Here is an 18,130-nt window from a genome sequence, read left to right on the forward strand (position 1 = left end):
TCTTTTTTTGTAGTTGTAGATGGACAGAATGCCTTTATTTTATTTGTTTATTATTATGTGGTGCTGAGGATCTAACCCAGTGCCTCATGCATGCTAGGCAAGTGCTCTACCACTGAGCTACAGCCTCAGCCCTGTACTACTTTTCAATTTAGTTTTTCTGACAGTTTTTTTTTACATTACCAAATAATTCTTCATTAACTAATTTTGGCATTATTTTATAGGCATCATACTAAGACCACTGATGATTTAGTGCATTTCTACACAGTCATGTTACTTCCAATCCCTTCTCCCTTTTGCTATCCCTCTCTCTATCCCTTGATTCTATCATTAGTTTTCTCAGTTCCTTCACTGATAATCTGCAACTTCAAACTACATACCCAACCCCATTTCTTACTTTACTACCTAAATAAAAAAAAGAATTTTTTGTTTGTTTACAAACCTTGGAATGTAAGGACATCATCACACTCATCATCTGTTCTACGTTTTCTTCCCCTTCTTTCCCCTTACATGTACTACTTCTGCTTTTCTTTTGGTTTTCATTTTTAAAAATTGGAGCATTTGGGCTGGGGGTGTGGCTCAAGCTGTAGTGCACTCGCCTGGCATGCGTGCGGCCCGGGTTCGATCCTCAGCACCACATACAAACAAAGATGTTGTGTCCGCCAAGAACTAGAAAAAATAAATATTAAAAAATTCTCTCTCTCTCTCTCTCCTTCTCTCTCTCTCACTCTCTCTTAAAAAAAAATTAGAGCATTATAATGATACATAATGGTGAAAGTTGTTGGTATATATTTGTATGTGCACACAATATGACAATATAATTTGGCCAATCATTCCCTAGTACTGCTCCTTTCTGTTTTTATTTTCTTAAGATATTTTTAATTTGATAAAATATAAATCTACAGATTTTATATATATATATATAAATTCTTTTTTTGGGGGGGTGTTGAACCCAGGGCACTTAACCACTGAGCCACATCCTTAGTCCTTTTTGTATTTTATTTAGTGACAGGGTCAGTCTCACTGAGTTGCTCAGGACCTTGCTAATTTGCTGAGCCTGGCTTTGAACTTGTGCTCCTCCTGCCTCAGCCTCCTGAGCTGCTGGGATTATAAGCATGCACCACTGCACCTGGCCATATGTAAGTAAACTCTTAACACTAAAACCTGATAAATACCTTTCAGAGTATTTCTCTTTGCTTACTTATTTACATTATCACATAATTATGCAAGTTTGTGACATACAGTGATGTTTTGACATGTGTAAACAATGTGTAATAATCAAACCTGGGTATATTGGCATATTTATCACTTCAAACATTTATTATTCTTGAAACATTCAAAATCCTTACTTCTAGTTATTTTGAAATATATAACACATTATTGTTAACTATACTTATCCTACTGTACAATAGATCACCATGCACAGTATTTCATATTAAAAAATTGCTTTGTGAGTCAGGTTATGCAGTGTGATTGTATTTCCTCCTCTAAGTCTATAAAGTCAGGATCCAGTGTCATGCAAAAAAAAAAAAACAAAAACAAAAAACAAAAACAAAACAAAACAAAAAAACCCCTAGCATTGACTTCAAGAGGATTCTCTTTATATCATTCACTCAAACTCATGACACAGTTTAATTTGCTCCAAATTTAAGCTCTTTCTCTTATATATTTTACTCTTTTAAATCTCCTGTAATTGCAGATTTTTGTTATACTTGTCTTGCATTATGTGCATTTATTATAATCTTCAGGTTTTCAAACTCTTGTTCATACTGTAGATTGTATTAAATTCCCCTTCATGTATTTTTTTCCTTAGAGATCTCTTTCTCAGATGTCTCTATCTCTTCCAATTTAAGCTCTTTGTTTCCTATTCTTACTGAGCAACTTGGAAATATTCTTCTTTGCTTTTTTTTTTTCTACAAGTAGTACAATTTCTTATGTTGTCATGGTTTGCTTTCTTGTTATGTTGGAGCATATCCTCATACAAGTTCCTAAGAAAGAGTGTAGGTATAAGATTTTCAGAGTTATTTCATGCCTAAAAATGCCTATATTTTGTCCTATTTCATTATTTGGCTAGGTAAAATACACCTGGTTAAAATATGCATATTTTTCTTTAGAGCTAGAAAAAACATTGAATTATTATATTCTTACACCCACTCATCATTGTTCGTGAAAAGTCTACTGCTCTGAACTTTCATTATCTCCCCCACTTCTTGGTCTTATCAACAGTCCTAATGTTTATGTCTGTCTTATGAAGCAGAGGGGAGGTGATGTGACTGTGCATGCTAGCTTTTTACTTTTCTTCTTGGAGCTCAGTTGTCCTTTTATTCTATGCTCCTAGAGGTATCCATACTCTTACTCTATTTCCTGTCTCCTATCAATGGCTTTGTTGAAATTCTAATGTTGATTTAAGAGTGTGTTCTACTCTTCTTCATCTGCGTGCCCCAGAGGGGTGGTCTTAATGGACTACAGTCACAAATTTCTTTACTCTGTGGTTTCCAGTTGGGTTTGGCTAATGAAAGGCATCAACAGGATATGGGGAGGTGGGAGGAATATAAGATGGTGTGTTTATTCTTTGGAAAACTTGTTGAGCCATGGATGGGCAGTGGTTGCATTTCTGAACCAAGTGAATCATACCTGCTGCTATGCTTAAAGAGTGTTACTTGTTCTTGGACCTGCTTTCTTTACTGTCCTTTTAGGCCAAGGGACAGTAGTTGCTTCCCATTGTTACTAGTCTCAGAGTGTTATCATTACAACTTGTTGGATTTCTTTCTTCCCAACATACTTTTGTAATTATCTATACAAGCTCTATTTGGTGCATATTTTGGTAATATATTTGGTGGTTATGAGGAACTTCATTCATATAGTCTCCCATGTCATTTTCTTGGTGGTGGATGAATTCATATATTAGGAAAAAATATAATAATTCTACTTAATCTCCCTTTGTGACCTGTGTATGAGAAAACAAGCCAATCAGAATAAGAACATAAGAGAATCAGAATGTAAATGATAGTTGAAGTTTGGATAAGGGTAAGTTTACCCAAGTATCTTAGTCCACCCAGGTTGGCATAATGAAATACTTTAAATTCAGTAATTTTTTTAAAAAATTGGGTTTTTTTAGTTGTAGATGGACACAGTACCTTTATTTATTTATATGTGGTGCCAAAGAGCAAACCCAGTGCCTCACCCAGTGCAAGGCAAGCACTCTACCACTGAGCTACAACCCCAGCCCTTAGACAGGTAATTTATAAACAATAGGAACTTATTTCCCATAGTTCTTGAGGCCAATAATTCCAAAATCAAGACACCAGCAGGCTTACTCCCTGCTGAGGGCTTACTCTCTGCTTCATAATAGTAGCTTCTGTGTATCCTCCCCTGTTAGAAGAGGCAAACAGAGTCCTTCAAGCCTCTTTTATAAGGGCACTGTAAGAATAGAGTTTTCATGACCTAATTACCTCCTAAGGCAGCACCTCTCAAAATTCTATCATACTGGGGATTAGGTGTCAGCTTTTGAAGACTGGGTGGGTCATAAACATTTAGATTATAGCACCAAGAAACTGTTTTGGAAGAGAAGTTGTATTTTTAGCTGTTTTATCAGTGGTTATCTTACCCTGTTTTGTGTTGCTACAACAGAATACTGAAAAATGAATAATTTTTAATGAACAAGAATCTATTGGATCACAGTTTTGAAAGCTAGGAGCTCCAACATCAGGGTGCTGGCATATGGTGAGGGCCTTGTCCCTGTGTCAACATGGCGGAAGGCATTACATGGTAGAAGGGCAGAGAGGGGACAAACCCACTCCCATGATAATGAATCACTTTTGGAATAATGGCATTGATCTCTTTATGAGGGCAAAGCTCCTCTAACCTAAATATGTCTTAAATATCTTACCTCTCAATGTTGTCATGATGGCAATTAAATTTCAGCATGAGTTTTGGAGGGAACAAACATTCAAAACAGAAGTGTCTCTATTAGTAATTTGGCATTGAGAAGTTATTCAGTGGAGTGTCAGGAAATATAGAGAGGATAGCACAAATGAAGTATCACAGGAAATATTTTTAGTATCTCATTGGTCTTGAATAAAACTAGGTAAATAACTGATTTATTTAGAAGGTTTTTTTATTCATAAGTAGGTGAATTTTATTTTTGAAGATCTTAGGTTGACCTCTAAAGGACTCATGAATTTCTTGTCCTCTTGAAAATTATTGTTACTGTACACATGGTATAAAATATTTTTATTTGTACTGGAAATTTTTTTTTAAAGAGAGAGTGAGAGAGGAGAGAGAGAGAGAAATTTTTAATATTTATTTTTTAGTTCTCGGCGGACACAACATCTTTTGTTGGTATGTGGTGCTGAGGATCGAACCCGGGTCGCACGCATGCCAGGCGAGCGCGCTACCGCTTGAGCCACATCCCAGCCCTGTACTGGAAATTTTAACTGGAAATTTTTGATAGTATTTCTTCCATAAATAATAACATATGCATATTCTAATGGGCCAGTTAAATTTCAGCATAGCATCCTTATGATTGTTTTAGGAGATATTAGGAAAAGGTGGAATCTATGTATATAGAGAAAAGTGCAAGAGATACTATAAACTTTATATGGAAAGAAAGACAGGGTTCCTCATACTAGAAGTTAACTGAACAATCATAATGGATTAAAAGAAACATAAGGAAGCTCCTTCAGGCTTAAACCTTTATTTTTGCTAATTTCCATGACATTAACTATTGTAACTGTCAAAACTCATATTTATATAGTATAATTCAAAATTAATATAATATATTTGTGTGTGTGTGTATGTGTATGTGGTGGGTGTGGTACTGGAGATTGAACCCAGGATGTTCTGCCACTGAGCTATATCCTCAACCTTTTTTATTTTTCATTTTGAGACAGAATCTTGCTCAGTTGCTCAGGCCAGCTTCAAACTTGAGATCCCTCCCATCAGCCTCCTCAGTCACTGGGATTACAGGCATGCACCCCGATTCCTGACTCAAAATTTTCCTTCTCAAAATCATTACTTTGGATAAACAATGAAGTTGTGATGTGGTGGGAGTTGGGAGAACACACACAGCTTGGTGTGGTCCCTGGCTCCTCCAGGAATTCTTAAATTCATTAATAGGAATTAATATGTGTCACATGAATGCTAGAGTTGTGGCTCAGTGGTAGAGGGCTTGCCTGGCTTGTGTGAGGCCCTGGGTTTGATTCTCAGTACCACATATAAATAAATAAATAAAATGAAAGATCCATTGGCAACTAAAAAATATCTAAAAAAAAATATGGGTCACATGTACCTAAAACTGCTCCTTCCCTCACAGAAGCTAAGATGGAACTATGGTACATTAGATAAAGACAATTTAATCCATAGTCTTCTATTCTCATTGTCAGAAAACCCTGGAAATCCATATTTTCTGCCAATACTCAGTCTCTTAGAATCTGCATCCTGTCTACTAGTACTATTCTTTGTGCCATTTACCAAATGAATCTCCAGATATCCAGGTCTCCCCTGTTCTCCTACCTTCTAATCCCTTCTGAATATCATATACTCCCAATATTTTTTCTTTCCCCCTCCTTCTCCAATGCCTACAATTCTTCCATAGCTCCTTCTGGAATTCCAATTATGTTAGACATAAAAATCTCCTGTACCCTAAACCTGTTCTTCAAATAGTCCCTTCACATTTTTACTCTGAAAGAAATGTGGCTCCCTGAGCTTCCTGCTTCCCTTACTGCTGTTTCAAGTGATGGTTGTTTTTCTTCCATGATTCTCTCACTAGTCACCAATGGACCTGGAGGTGGGTGACTTCTCCTTGCACTTTTATGCTGCTTCTAAGCTATTGTCTCTTTTCTGTCCTTACAATCTCTCAACATTGCATCTTATGCAATCAGATTTTATCCCTCATTGTTGCCGTTATCTGATACCACAATCTCTTTCTCTTATTTGTATCTGGTTTAATTCTTAGCTTCATCTCGCTCTAATGTGCTCATGACTCTTACTGATTTTAATATGCATAAAGGGAATCCTTCCAACAGCCTGAGCTGTTCCTTGAACTTGTCTCTATCCTAGTGCGGCCTCTCCTTACAAGATTTTGTATCCTAGACTTTTTGATTATCAATAAATGAAAACCCTCCGTATTCTCAACTTCTTATATCTTCGTCTGTAACAAGAACCTCTCCCCAACTTACATCCAGCCATCCTTTGACAATGCCCTGCCAGGGGATCCATCAGCCTGAAACTGTCCCTCTCCTTTTTCTTTTTTAAAAAATATTTATTTTTTAGTTGTAATTGGACACATTACCTTTATTTTATTTATTTATTTTTATGTGGTGCTGTGGATTGAACCCAGGGCCTCACACGACCTAGGCGAGCACCTAGGCTGAGCCCTAACCCCAATCCTGTCCTCTCCTTTTGACATCCCCATTACCCTTCTTGCCCAGCTTAATTTTGTGACCAGTTGTGATAATCTCTACACACATTTTCTCTTGACATCCGTGCTTCATTTTCCCCTTAATTATACTGCTTCATGGAAACTACAGCAGGGTTAAATCTTTCCTTTTCTGAGCCTACAACTATCCAGCTGAGGATTGTTGGAGGAAATATTGCAACCTATTGAATTTAGTGTGCAACCCATGGTCCTCATCTTGTTTTATCTATCAGTATTTTTGACACAGTTGATCACATGGGTTTCTTTGATTCAATGCCATTGCACCATGCTTTTTTGGCTTTTCTTATACCTCATTGGCAACCCCCACCCCCTTTTCAATCACCTAAGTCTCTTTTATCTGAACTTGTCACCTTGGGTTGATGTAGTGTTCAGCATTTTTCCACTCCTTGATTCTTGTTTTTTTTTTTTATATTTTCACTTACTATGAAGTAGGTCTTTATATATCTTCCTATGCATGTGATTACAATGAGAAGATTAAATAATTTGCCACAATTTAACTCTAATGCTTTTACCCTTAACCACTACACTCTCCTTTCCAATTTATTATTGCATTTCATTAATTTGCATCATAATGAGTGTGAACTATTGTATTACATTAATACATATTCTCATGAGTTGATGCCTTAAATATTTCTATTATATTGTTAAGTAACCTGAGGAGCAGATATTGTTTGAAAATAGTCACATATATAGTAAATCATGGGGATTAAACAAAATAATATCTGTAAGCATCTAGGGCAAGGTACAGCCATATAAGGTACTCCAAAAAGTTTTATCTTTTGAATATGAGGAAACAGAGGAGAATAGAGTCTTTATTGGTGCAGGAGAGAGAGGTTAAAGCAGATTAAAATTCTCCCAGATTGAAAACATTTTCTCCCAATCTTTTAATCAGCAAATGTTCTTACATGTGTTCTGTATTGTAATGACATCCTGACTGGGAATGATAGAAACAAAAATTATAAAAGAAGTAGGAGCTCTCAAGTTTATTTCCAATACTGTTTTGTACTTCCTTTTGTTAATGATGTGGTAAGAACTACTGAATTGGGCAGATAATAAAACACAATTTCCTGGTGAATCTCTTCCGACTGAAAGACTGTGGGAGTTTATGATTTCAGTGTTGTAGGAGGTCTGGAAAGGTTGGTGGTCAGAATATGTTCCATTTCCCTGTAAGAACTCATATGAACTTCCTGCTAGTACTTAACAGATCTTGTCCTATTGCAACACTGTCTCCTTTCTCCCTGCTTCCCTCCCTCCCTCCCTACCTGCCTGCTTTCCTTTCTTCCTTCCTTCCTTCCTTCCTTCCTTCCTTCCTTCCTTCCTTCCTTCCTTCCTTCCTTCCTTCCTTCCTTCCTTCCTTCCAATATTTCTGCTTTTTCTCCCTTCATTTCTCCCTTTCACCCTCTTTTATTCAGCACATATTAATTGTCTACTTTGGGTCATGCATTGATCTACATGCTGGAAATGCATAAAGTTATGAACAAAACACATCAACTTCCTGCCCTCATGGTTACATCTTAATAAGCTTGCAAAATACTATAATACAAGGAGGTGATGGATGTTTTAGAGAGAAACCAGAATAAGGTAATAGCAGAGATTCAGAGGGCTGGGATGATTGTGTGATCAGGGAAAACCTCTATATTAAGGTGAGATTTAACTACAGAACTGAATGAAGGCAGAGAATGAGCCATGTAACTATTATGGACAGTTTCTCAGTTGAGGTTAGAGCAAATGCCAAGATCCTGTGGCAGGAATGTGCTTGGGAAATATGAAGAACAGTTTGGCTGCTAGTGTGACAGGAGTAGAGGGGGCTATCAAAATAAGTTTGGAGATGAAGCTAGTGGCCAGATCACATAGGTCTTTCTGAGTCCTTCAGTGGACCTGGATTTTATTCTAACAATTATGGAGAGCCAGTGCAGGGCTTCAGAAAGGAATGAATTATCTGATTCATATTTTCAAAGATTTCCTGATGTCTTCATGGAAAAAAGCACCAAAGGAGGAGAGAAGAACGTGGAAGCATGGAGACACAGGCTAGGCAGATGTTCATGGTCCTAATTTTTTTTTTTTTATCCCATCCACAGGTCTTACTTGAGTATCTGAAATGATTATGGGTCAAGAGAGAATGGAGTGGAGCTATGTGGTCAGGACCAGGAGAAGCAGGAAAAGTCAATGTAGAATCCACAGAACAATTTAGGAGAGGGTTTCAATGGGGTTAAATTTAAAGGCTTCTACTTTTACTGCCTCTTATAAATGTAAATGTTTGCCACAAATAAAGCTTTTTATAAGTGTAAATTTCTCCACTTGGGAATGAGAGTGGGCAGAGATACAGCACCCTGAAGTAGAATATCGTCTAGAAAGTGCAAATTTCTTCAGAAACTCATGAATGTTTAAATCAGAAATGTTAAACGAGAAGGAAAAGGTTAGTACCCTGGGGTCTTGTGATGGGCACAGTTTTGCTATCCGAATCTGATTTTCTGCACAACATGCTAAACCTTACCACTGTCAGACACTGAGCACAGGTGGATAGACTAGACAATGGCAGCCTCAATTTCATGCTTATTACCGAGTCTCCTCCAACATGGCAAGGATAAATAATGGAAGTCAATGCTGTCATCCTTGACTCCCTTCTATCGAGCTTCGCCATGTTCAGTTATCTGTGAAGATACAAAGAGCTCAGGCACTTTTTGTGATGAAAAGATCCAAAAGCATCTTTTGATCAAGTCATGAGTGTGATATTTCAATGCATATTTCACCTCAACACTCTCATGCCTGTGGCTGCACTTCCTGGGAAGGGACTGCGGCTCTTGTAATGAATAATCAGAGACTGGCTCACCCTGTAATGGGAAATGCAGAGAATGAAAACAGCTTCGAAGCTCTTTGTATATTAAAAGTGTTTTATCATCATTTGAAAAATCTACTTGTTTCCCTATGAGCCTATGAGGTCGGTGATTGCTGCTGCCATTCTAAAGATGAGTTTGTGGCACGTGGCTAACTCTTAAAAGGTCATATCAAAAGTTATTGGCTTAGTTAGGATAAGAACTCAAAGTCTTTGTTGTACCATATTATTGCCCTCCAAGTTACATAATTATGGTGACAAATGGAGTAACCAGGGATAATGTATTACCAAGTGAGATAGGTAGAGAAGCTATCAATGCAAATAGCTGGAAGACAAAAGCCACCATTATTCTTGGAAAAAAAAAGACACAACTATTCATGCCATGCTCTTCAGCCACTAAAGATAAGTATGATGAAGTTATATATTTGCTTCTTTCTCTGTTATTTGTGCTGTGTCTATTACATGAATACTGTTTCTGCTTTCAGGTTTGTGAAGTGATTTCACGTTGGCTCTTGCTGCTGGTGGAATCCACCAAAGGGCTTGGGGTTCCCATCAGCAGCATGCTGTTTCTGTTTCCTACTTAGAGGGCAAATGGTGAGTGGATAATTAGCTAGGTAAAATAAGATCTAACACAGTAGAGTTTTTTTTTTTTTAACAATCTCATTCTGTCTTTCTTTTAAAAAATCTTTTGAGATATATTGCTCTATTAAGAGAAAAGGACATTGGGGATGAGAGCAAGTGAATCTGGACTATTATTTTACTTGATTTCCTAATGTGGTAGTTAACAAAAGGAGTCTTTATATGTTAGGTTTGTGAATTAAAGATGAAGCCTCAGGTGGTGTTGTAAGAGAAGCTTGGACTTTGTGGTCCAGAGAAAGACATGATTTTCCTCTGATTTGATTCAGGAGATATAAAAGAAAGCTCCTCATTGTCTCATTGCAATTGCCATTCCATTCAGGAATGACAGAAGTGACCTAAGGCAAGTGGTATAATGGCCTCATTACAAAATAGACTTGAAGGAATGGCTTGTGAGTGCTGGTGGGATTAGAGCTTGTGTTCAGACACAGGTTGCACCAACCTATAGCTGAGTAACAGCCCTTTGAACACCATGTGTGGGAGAATTGGGAAATATTTCTCATTTCTGCACATGGAAAGTAAGAACAAGTGTAAGTAGGAAAAGAGTAGGTGAATAATGAACATGGAGAGAGCCTGGGGAATCCCATGTCAAGTCAGGATGATACAAGGGTGAGTTGTCTAGCTGGTCCTCTTTCCCTTGAAGTGAAAAATCATTATGAGCTCATTCAAGTATAGTAGTTCAATTTTCTGAAAATTTTCTCACATTTGGACAATGAGTAACTGAATATTTTTTTGGAGGGACAGAAAACTGGCCAGTTGATGTCTCTCCTTCGTTTTCCCCTCGTACATTGTATCACCCACATAACTGTAGTGTGGTCATGGTGCCATTGTCTATTTGCATATCTGTGCTTCTGCCTATCTACACTGTGTCATTTCTATGAAGGCTGAAATCTTGTCTGATTTGTCCGTGTGTGGTGTCTCTAAAATCTGGCATGGTGTGCTCAGCACCTTAATAAATGGAATGGTCTTGGTTGTACGCAGGAATGTATGGTGGGTCAAGGAATCAGATAGGAGGGGGAATAATCAGCTTTTGGTTCCTATACCTACTGATATTCTTTTAAAAGAGGCATACAGTATATATAATTATATATGTGCTGCTCTGGTCCCAGACTGTGTGCAGCTTCCAAATTTAGTTCTGTCATCTCCAAACCATATTAGACGATGTTCCTTAATCTTATTTGTAAATAGGAACAACGATATCCACTTATATTAATTAGGGTTTGAATTTGGCTGCATATATTATGCAAACCCAAATAAGAGTAGTTTAAATAAGAAAAATGATTCATCTTTCACGTACTAACAAAAAGCCAGTTAGAAGAGAGGTGGTCCAGGCCTTACAGCAAGTCTACCACGCAATCATGACCCAGGTCCTTTCCACTTTTCCTTTCAGTCATATTTGGAGATGCCTTTTACTATTATCACCTGGCAGTCAGTGTGGCTTCAGCTATCACACCTGCTCTGTAAATAGGAAGGAAGGAGACAGCAAAAACAAACTTCACGTGACAGTAGAATTTGCTAGATTTCTCAAAAATCTCATTCAAAAGCTTGTATCCCATTGCCCAGACTGTGTCACATGAATCCCCTATCTAAATAGGAGTTTGGGAAATGTGTTTCCTTTCTTTCAGTTGGGCATTGCTAGTCTGACAGTGAAAAATGATTATGTTGATAAGAAAGAAGTGGCGAATGGATATTGAGTAGGTAACAAATAGTATTAGAGCAGGCGAAGGCACATAGTGGGCACTCAGCAAAAGTGGCTGTATTCACACCAGAATTAAGCTTGTGATTATAATTGAGATGTATAAGAATATGTAGAAATGGTGGCTATGTAGACTTGAACATTGGGTTGGTAGCACGTGTTTTTTGATTGGAATCCCAACTTGCAGATCTAATGATTAAAGCTGGCAGAGTATTAACTGTGGATCTGGATCTTCATATACATTTGCTCACTCAGTCCTTAACCACAACTCTGAGAAGTAGGTATGAATTTTTTTCCCCACTTTGTAATCGGAGTAATTGAGAGTTAAATTCCACATCCATTGAGTGAGAGCTAGGTAAGGTTTGCATTCACTTGTCTTCAGAGTCTATTCTCTAAATCCTCTGTGTGAGTGCCTTGCAGTTAAATGAATTAAAAAGTGAACAATTCACTTCCTCTAAAACTTTCCAAGTTCTCTCTGTGGAATATGTTAACCATGGAATTTAAAAAATTCATTGAAACTTGTTGTGTCTGTGTGATACTGTATTCAAAATAAGGAGAATAAATAGCAGATGGTGGCATCTGTTAGGACATAAACCCAATAAGGGGAAGTACTGTCATTTTTCTGACTCTAGGAAGCATCTAATTTAGTGTCTCAAATACTATGAGAGAACTTGGCAAATCACAATTGTTAGCGAAGCCTAAAATTTGACATTTTTAGCTATCAAGACTCACCACATAAATATGTTATAATTTAAGAACTTCCTTTACAGATGGAACTAGAATTCTTGTTGTTCATTAAAACGAGAACATGCTGCTTATAAAAACATTTAAAGCCAAATGATCACTAGCGAAACAGCTTGCAATTATTCAAGAAAAGGCATCTACAGTCAGATTACAAGCATATATGTATACACACATATACATAAGCATGTATTTTACAAGTTAGGATGATATGCATTCATGCTTATAGAAGAAAAAAAGCCTGATCATTTTTAAACATCTGTTGAGACAGGTGAACATTCCCCAGGCACCCTTCAAGGAAGGCACAGATGGTAGATACTGACTGGTTATGAAGAAGTGAATGTTATCAACACAAGGTCAAGCAAAACAAAACTCTGAGCCATTTCAGTGTCAGGAGGAAGGTAATTCAAATGCAAATGTGAGAGAGAAGGCAGAGGTAGCAATTATTGAGGCTGGACTAGCCAGTGACCAAATAATTATCAGTATTAACCCTGGCAAGGCAAGAGGAGGATGGCACTAATCTTCTCTTGCTTTTTTCTTGCCAACCTACAACAAATTAGCAGTGAGGTGGGGGGCATCTATACCTCCTTCTGATTTGCTGCTTTCCCAGTCCAGGAGGGAGAAAGAAGAGGAATCAGCAGGTGGGTCCACAGCCCCAGTAGCTGGAGACTGGATGTTCTTTCTAATATAATTAACCCAAGGGGCTGCTTTTGTCTTCTTCTCTTTGTGTTTTGTTAGTTAAGGCCAAAAATGTTGACCCTTCACTCTGCCCTCAAAGAAGCCCTTCTGCCAGAGTTGGTAGCGACAGCTTTCGACCACACATGCCCCAGAACTGGTAAGTATTTTCTTGGCTAGTTTGCTTATTTACCTGTAGGCTTTGGTTGTTGTTCTGATAGCTCTTTTCTTCTTGTTCTGTCAAACTGTCCTAAAAGTGACAGATGAAGGCTGCCAGTCCTCCTCAGGCCCTTTGCTGGTATATGACAGCTGGTCCATTAGCTGCAATTGCTTTAGGGGTGATCAGATCATTTGCTGATCATGGGGGAAAGAGAGAACCCGATAAATGAAACAAAATTCCATAAAGAATAACTCTTGTATCCTTAATGTTGTTGATATTGTTGAAGTTATTAGAATCATAATCTTAGTTGGAAAAAATCATGGAAGTATAGGAAGTCACATGCCTTTTGATTTCAGTAGAGAAGAGACACTTTTTGAGAAAATCTTGTTACCTTGTCATTGCTTTGTAAGTTTGAAATGTGAAAATGTATATAGCCCTAAGGCAGCATAGATGAAAAATAGAAACAAGTCAATGAGGCCAATTTCTTTTTTTCTTCTAATAGAAGTTTTTTTTGGGTATGTTTTGTTGATACTTTGTAAAAGATACTCACTGATGTTTGGAACTTTAAAAAAGAATCCACCTTTTAAAATTCTTTATAAAATTTTAATTTTATAGCATAGATTTTTTTTTGTTTGAGCAAGATTATGCAAATGCATATCCTTGGTAACAAGATGGAAAACATTAAATACTGTAGTTAAATCTGATTTTCTGATTATTAAAAGCAAACAGCTACTTAATGTATTTTGGGACAATTCTTTGTATCTCTTTTCCCTTTAGAAACACACATACTTCATTAGTTTGGATGGTACTAATGGGCAATTCACCATAATTTAGGCTGTGTGAAAAGTTTCTAAATAGTTCTTTAATCAAAGGCAGAACAAATAGGTTGAAAACAAGATTGCAAAAATAATGTTTTAAAGAATAATGAAAATACATCATTTTTTAAAACTGTATAGAAATATTTTAGAAGTATATTTGCATTTAAACATTCTTATGGTTACAAAGTCCTCTACTTTGCCTATTAATACTTCATTCAACAAATATGTATTGAACATCTCTTTTGTCCCTGGAACTGTGCTAGGTAATAGAGTTATGAGAATGAATCAGAGGGCTCCTTGTCTTCAGAAAGCTCAAAGTGTAGAGGAAATAAATCAATTACAATTAAAGTAGTTAATGTTCTTACATGTGTATGAATAACACACAATGAAGGTTATTGTATGCAGGAGTAAAAAAAAAAAAAACATTTACTCAGGAGATGATACCTAACTTGGGCTTGGGGAAATGAATTGATCAAATAGTACAATGGGCAGAAGGAATCAGGAGGAGAGGACCCCAGAGTTGTGTCATGGCATTTATGTGTCTGGACCTAGAGGGTCTGGTGTATCCTTGTGGGATGCAACTTAGACCATGTGGAGATATGCCAGTGGTGTTAGTAATAGTGCCTAGTAACCTCCTTGGTACATAGTGTCTTAGGTTAAATTCTTGTTTCCCTCTTAAAATGTTCTTTACAGGAATCTTCTGGTAATTGTTTTGATAAGTAATAATCTCCCAACTTGACTGTTTTATAAATATGAGTGATACTTTACATATCCATATAATTAGATGATTCTTACAAACTTCTTTGATTGTAGAAATATGAGTAGAAAAATCTGGAAGTTAGAAGATTTAGATCTTTAGGCAGAATTGAATCTATCATCCTAATGCAGAGTGAGTTTACTCACACAAAGGTTTTGCAAAAATTTTTTCCTGTTAGTCTTTTCCCTAGAAATGAAAATAATAACACCTTTCCAGTCCAGCTCATATGAGGATCTTTAAAGAATAAATAAAGTACGCAAAAGTGATTTCAAAAGATCTATACAGGTGATTTAAAAAGATATATACAAAAGTAACAATAACAATGCCTTACACAATCCTTAACTAGAGTAATGTGGGTTATATATAATTCTTAACACCTTCATGTATTTCAATAATCTGTTGAGATAGAAATCTCTGGATGAAAATGCAAGTTTCTAAAAGTTTGACAAACTTTTTAAACATGATAAATGCTCAATTCCAGATCTAGTTTAGATGTTTTTTTTCCCTTTGTTATGATATACCATATGGTAGAATTTGAATAATGCTATTTATATTTATTTTATTCAATCACAAAAATGTGGTTAAGATTTATTGGTCACTTCTATAGTAACCAGCATATTATATAACAATTGTTTTCAAATTAGTGCTAAATTCTTTGAGAACTGTTAATTATTTATCATTATACCTAAGGGCTAAGTTTGTGCTCTTATTTAATGATGACTGATAAAGTCCATAGTCACTAAGACAGAGCTTTCTCTGTTGTCAACACATTTATGTGGGTTTTAATGGGTTGCTGTACTTTACATGGTTTTAAAAGCAGCTGATATTTTCTTCCTGCTTGAGATGTTAGTGATGCTTACTTGTCATTGATTGCTAATGTACAGAGATCTGATGGCCACTTTGGCAAACTGCTTGAATTGCTGTAAGTTAGGTCGTATGAATGTTGGGTGAATGAGAGCATTTGAGAATGTAAACAGCAGTTATGTTCAGTGACCAGTCCCTAGAGGACTCCTGTATAGAAGATTTTAAGAAGGAAACAACAAGCTACTCAAGACAACTATGTACCAATTTATAGAGGTCGTGTTATGATTAGATGGTAAATGTCCCCTAACAGCTTGGTGTGCTATGTGCTAAAGGCTTGATATCAGCCTGGAGAGCTATTGGGAAGTGTCAGAACCTTTAGGAGGTGGGGCCTAGAGAAAGGAAGTGAGGCCACAGGGGGCGTGTGCTTAAAGGGGCTATTAGAATCCTGTTTCCTCTCTTCCCCTCTTCACTTCCTAGCTGCTATGAGGTGAGCAGCTTTGGTCTACCACACACTTAACTTTCTGCCAACATAAACTGCATTCCTACAGGCCCCCAAAGGACAAGCAATCATGGACTGAATTCTCTTAATCCATGAGCCTAAATAAACCTTTCCCCTTTTAAGTTGATTTATCTCAGTTATTTTGTCCCAGCAAAGGAAAACTAATACAGGTTATAATCACCCAGGCTTACATTTAATAGCATAGGGACAGCTCCTGTGAACAATTCTTTTTACTTTCTTATGTGATCTTCAGAGTACTTTACTTGTGATGTTTAGACGTTGCAGAAAACATGTTGCCATTATCAAATCGCTGTAGTCTTTTCGAAGAACTTACTGAAAACTTTTAAAATGCCAAGTAATAAAATGGTCTCATAAGTTTATGAATTGCTTTAATTTTATTACTTTAACTGATAACCTTTTAATATTATCTCCACAGGAAAACAAAATATTTTTCAACTAAGTGATAACATTAGTGTCAACAGTCAATTACTGGATCTAGGAAAGGAGTTTAGTGACAAACCCTAGGTATCTAATTTAGCATTATTTTGTTGTGACATACAAGAGAAACTATGAGACAAGACTTGAATAATTTATGTGCAACATATTTGTTCTGTTATTCATCTTTGAGATTTCTTATAATTGGACCTTTTTGACAGCTATCAAATGTTAGAGTAAAACATGATCTTATGAGAATGTTTACCTAAGGCAACACATTAGATTTATCAATTTTTATGTACATTATAATGGTAAAATAAGAAAAAATCTTGTTACGTTGATGATCTTAAAATAGTAGTTACAAGCCATTATTAATCCTTGCTAGGGTTAGATGCACCTGAAGTTATGGCTTTCCTGTACATTTTACTATTTAATATTTTATAATGAAAAGTGCTATTTTAATGGATTCTATTCTGTCTCCAAATGGAGGTAGTGGAATTTCCTAAAAGGAGAATGAAAATTTTCTCAAAGGAAGTTGATTGCTGCAATATGCATTTAATGATGTTGAAGACTTATTTTCTGGGTATTACCAAAAGTGAATAAATGAATGTTTTTCAACTACTTCCCATTGACCCATCCTCTGAGGCATGGGAGATGTAGCATATAACCCAATGGGAAATTCCTGAATTTATAAAGTTATGTTGAAATCTAGAATGGTCTACTATTCAACACTTTCCCAACTGACCCCATATAAGTACAGTAACATTTGCCCAAGGAGATACTCTAACCAATGATTGATTTTAGATCCCTAGACTTTTAATGAATTGGGAGTTGCATTTGGAGTTAGATCATGGCCATTTGGTCAAGATAGAGAGGATTTCTGTGGAATGAAGGTTACTCTTCAGAGCTCCAGATGGGCACTTCAGTTGTTGTTAAGCTTTATGACCTGTTGTGAAAAATGTGTAAAATACCTATAGAACTGACAAATGGATTTCAATCCCTGCTTCATGAAATTAAGATTCTTTAGATTTGAAGTAGTGCCTAAGAATCTGCATTTTTAACAAGTAGCAGGTGGTTACTGTTAAAATAATATTATTTCCTCAAGATTTATTTGGTATTAACCTTTGGTGGACTATTAAAAATAGGTGTCTGAATATATCTAAATGAAAATTTATTCTCTACTATTGCTTCTGACATTAAGAGATAGTCTTGACTCAATTCCAGGCCAGATGCCCTCACATATGAAACTGAAAGCACAAAGTGGTGCTAACACCTCCAGCCCCTGCCTGTATCAGAGTAGCCACAAAAAAGAGGTTTGTGTATGTGAATATGCTTTATCAAGAGAAGTAAATTATATTCAGAAATTTTAAGTGTCAATTCCAATGTCTCTCAATACCCAACCCCCGGCACCTCCATGACACCCCTTGCTCTGTTTCACACTTCATTCTGTTCACTTACTGGGTTCTTAAGTACAGATTTGAGGTGGGGATTAGAAACTATTGTCATGGTGATTTTCTGTTGCTAGCTTTTGAAACTAAAATCAGGCTGGAGAATGTTTATCTCCAATAATTGTTTACCTAAGAGGGCAAGGTTTATAAAAACATTTTTTGATCACTGAAATATACAATTCATTGTGTACT

The sequence above is a fragment of the Ictidomys tridecemlineatus genome, chromosome 9 (assembly GCF_052094955.1).
Source record: "Ictidomys tridecemlineatus isolate mIctTri1 chromosome 9, mIctTri1.hap1, whole genome shotgun sequence".
NCBI lineage: Eukaryota > Metazoa > Chordata > Mammalia > Rodentia > Sciuridae > Ictidomys > Ictidomys tridecemlineatus.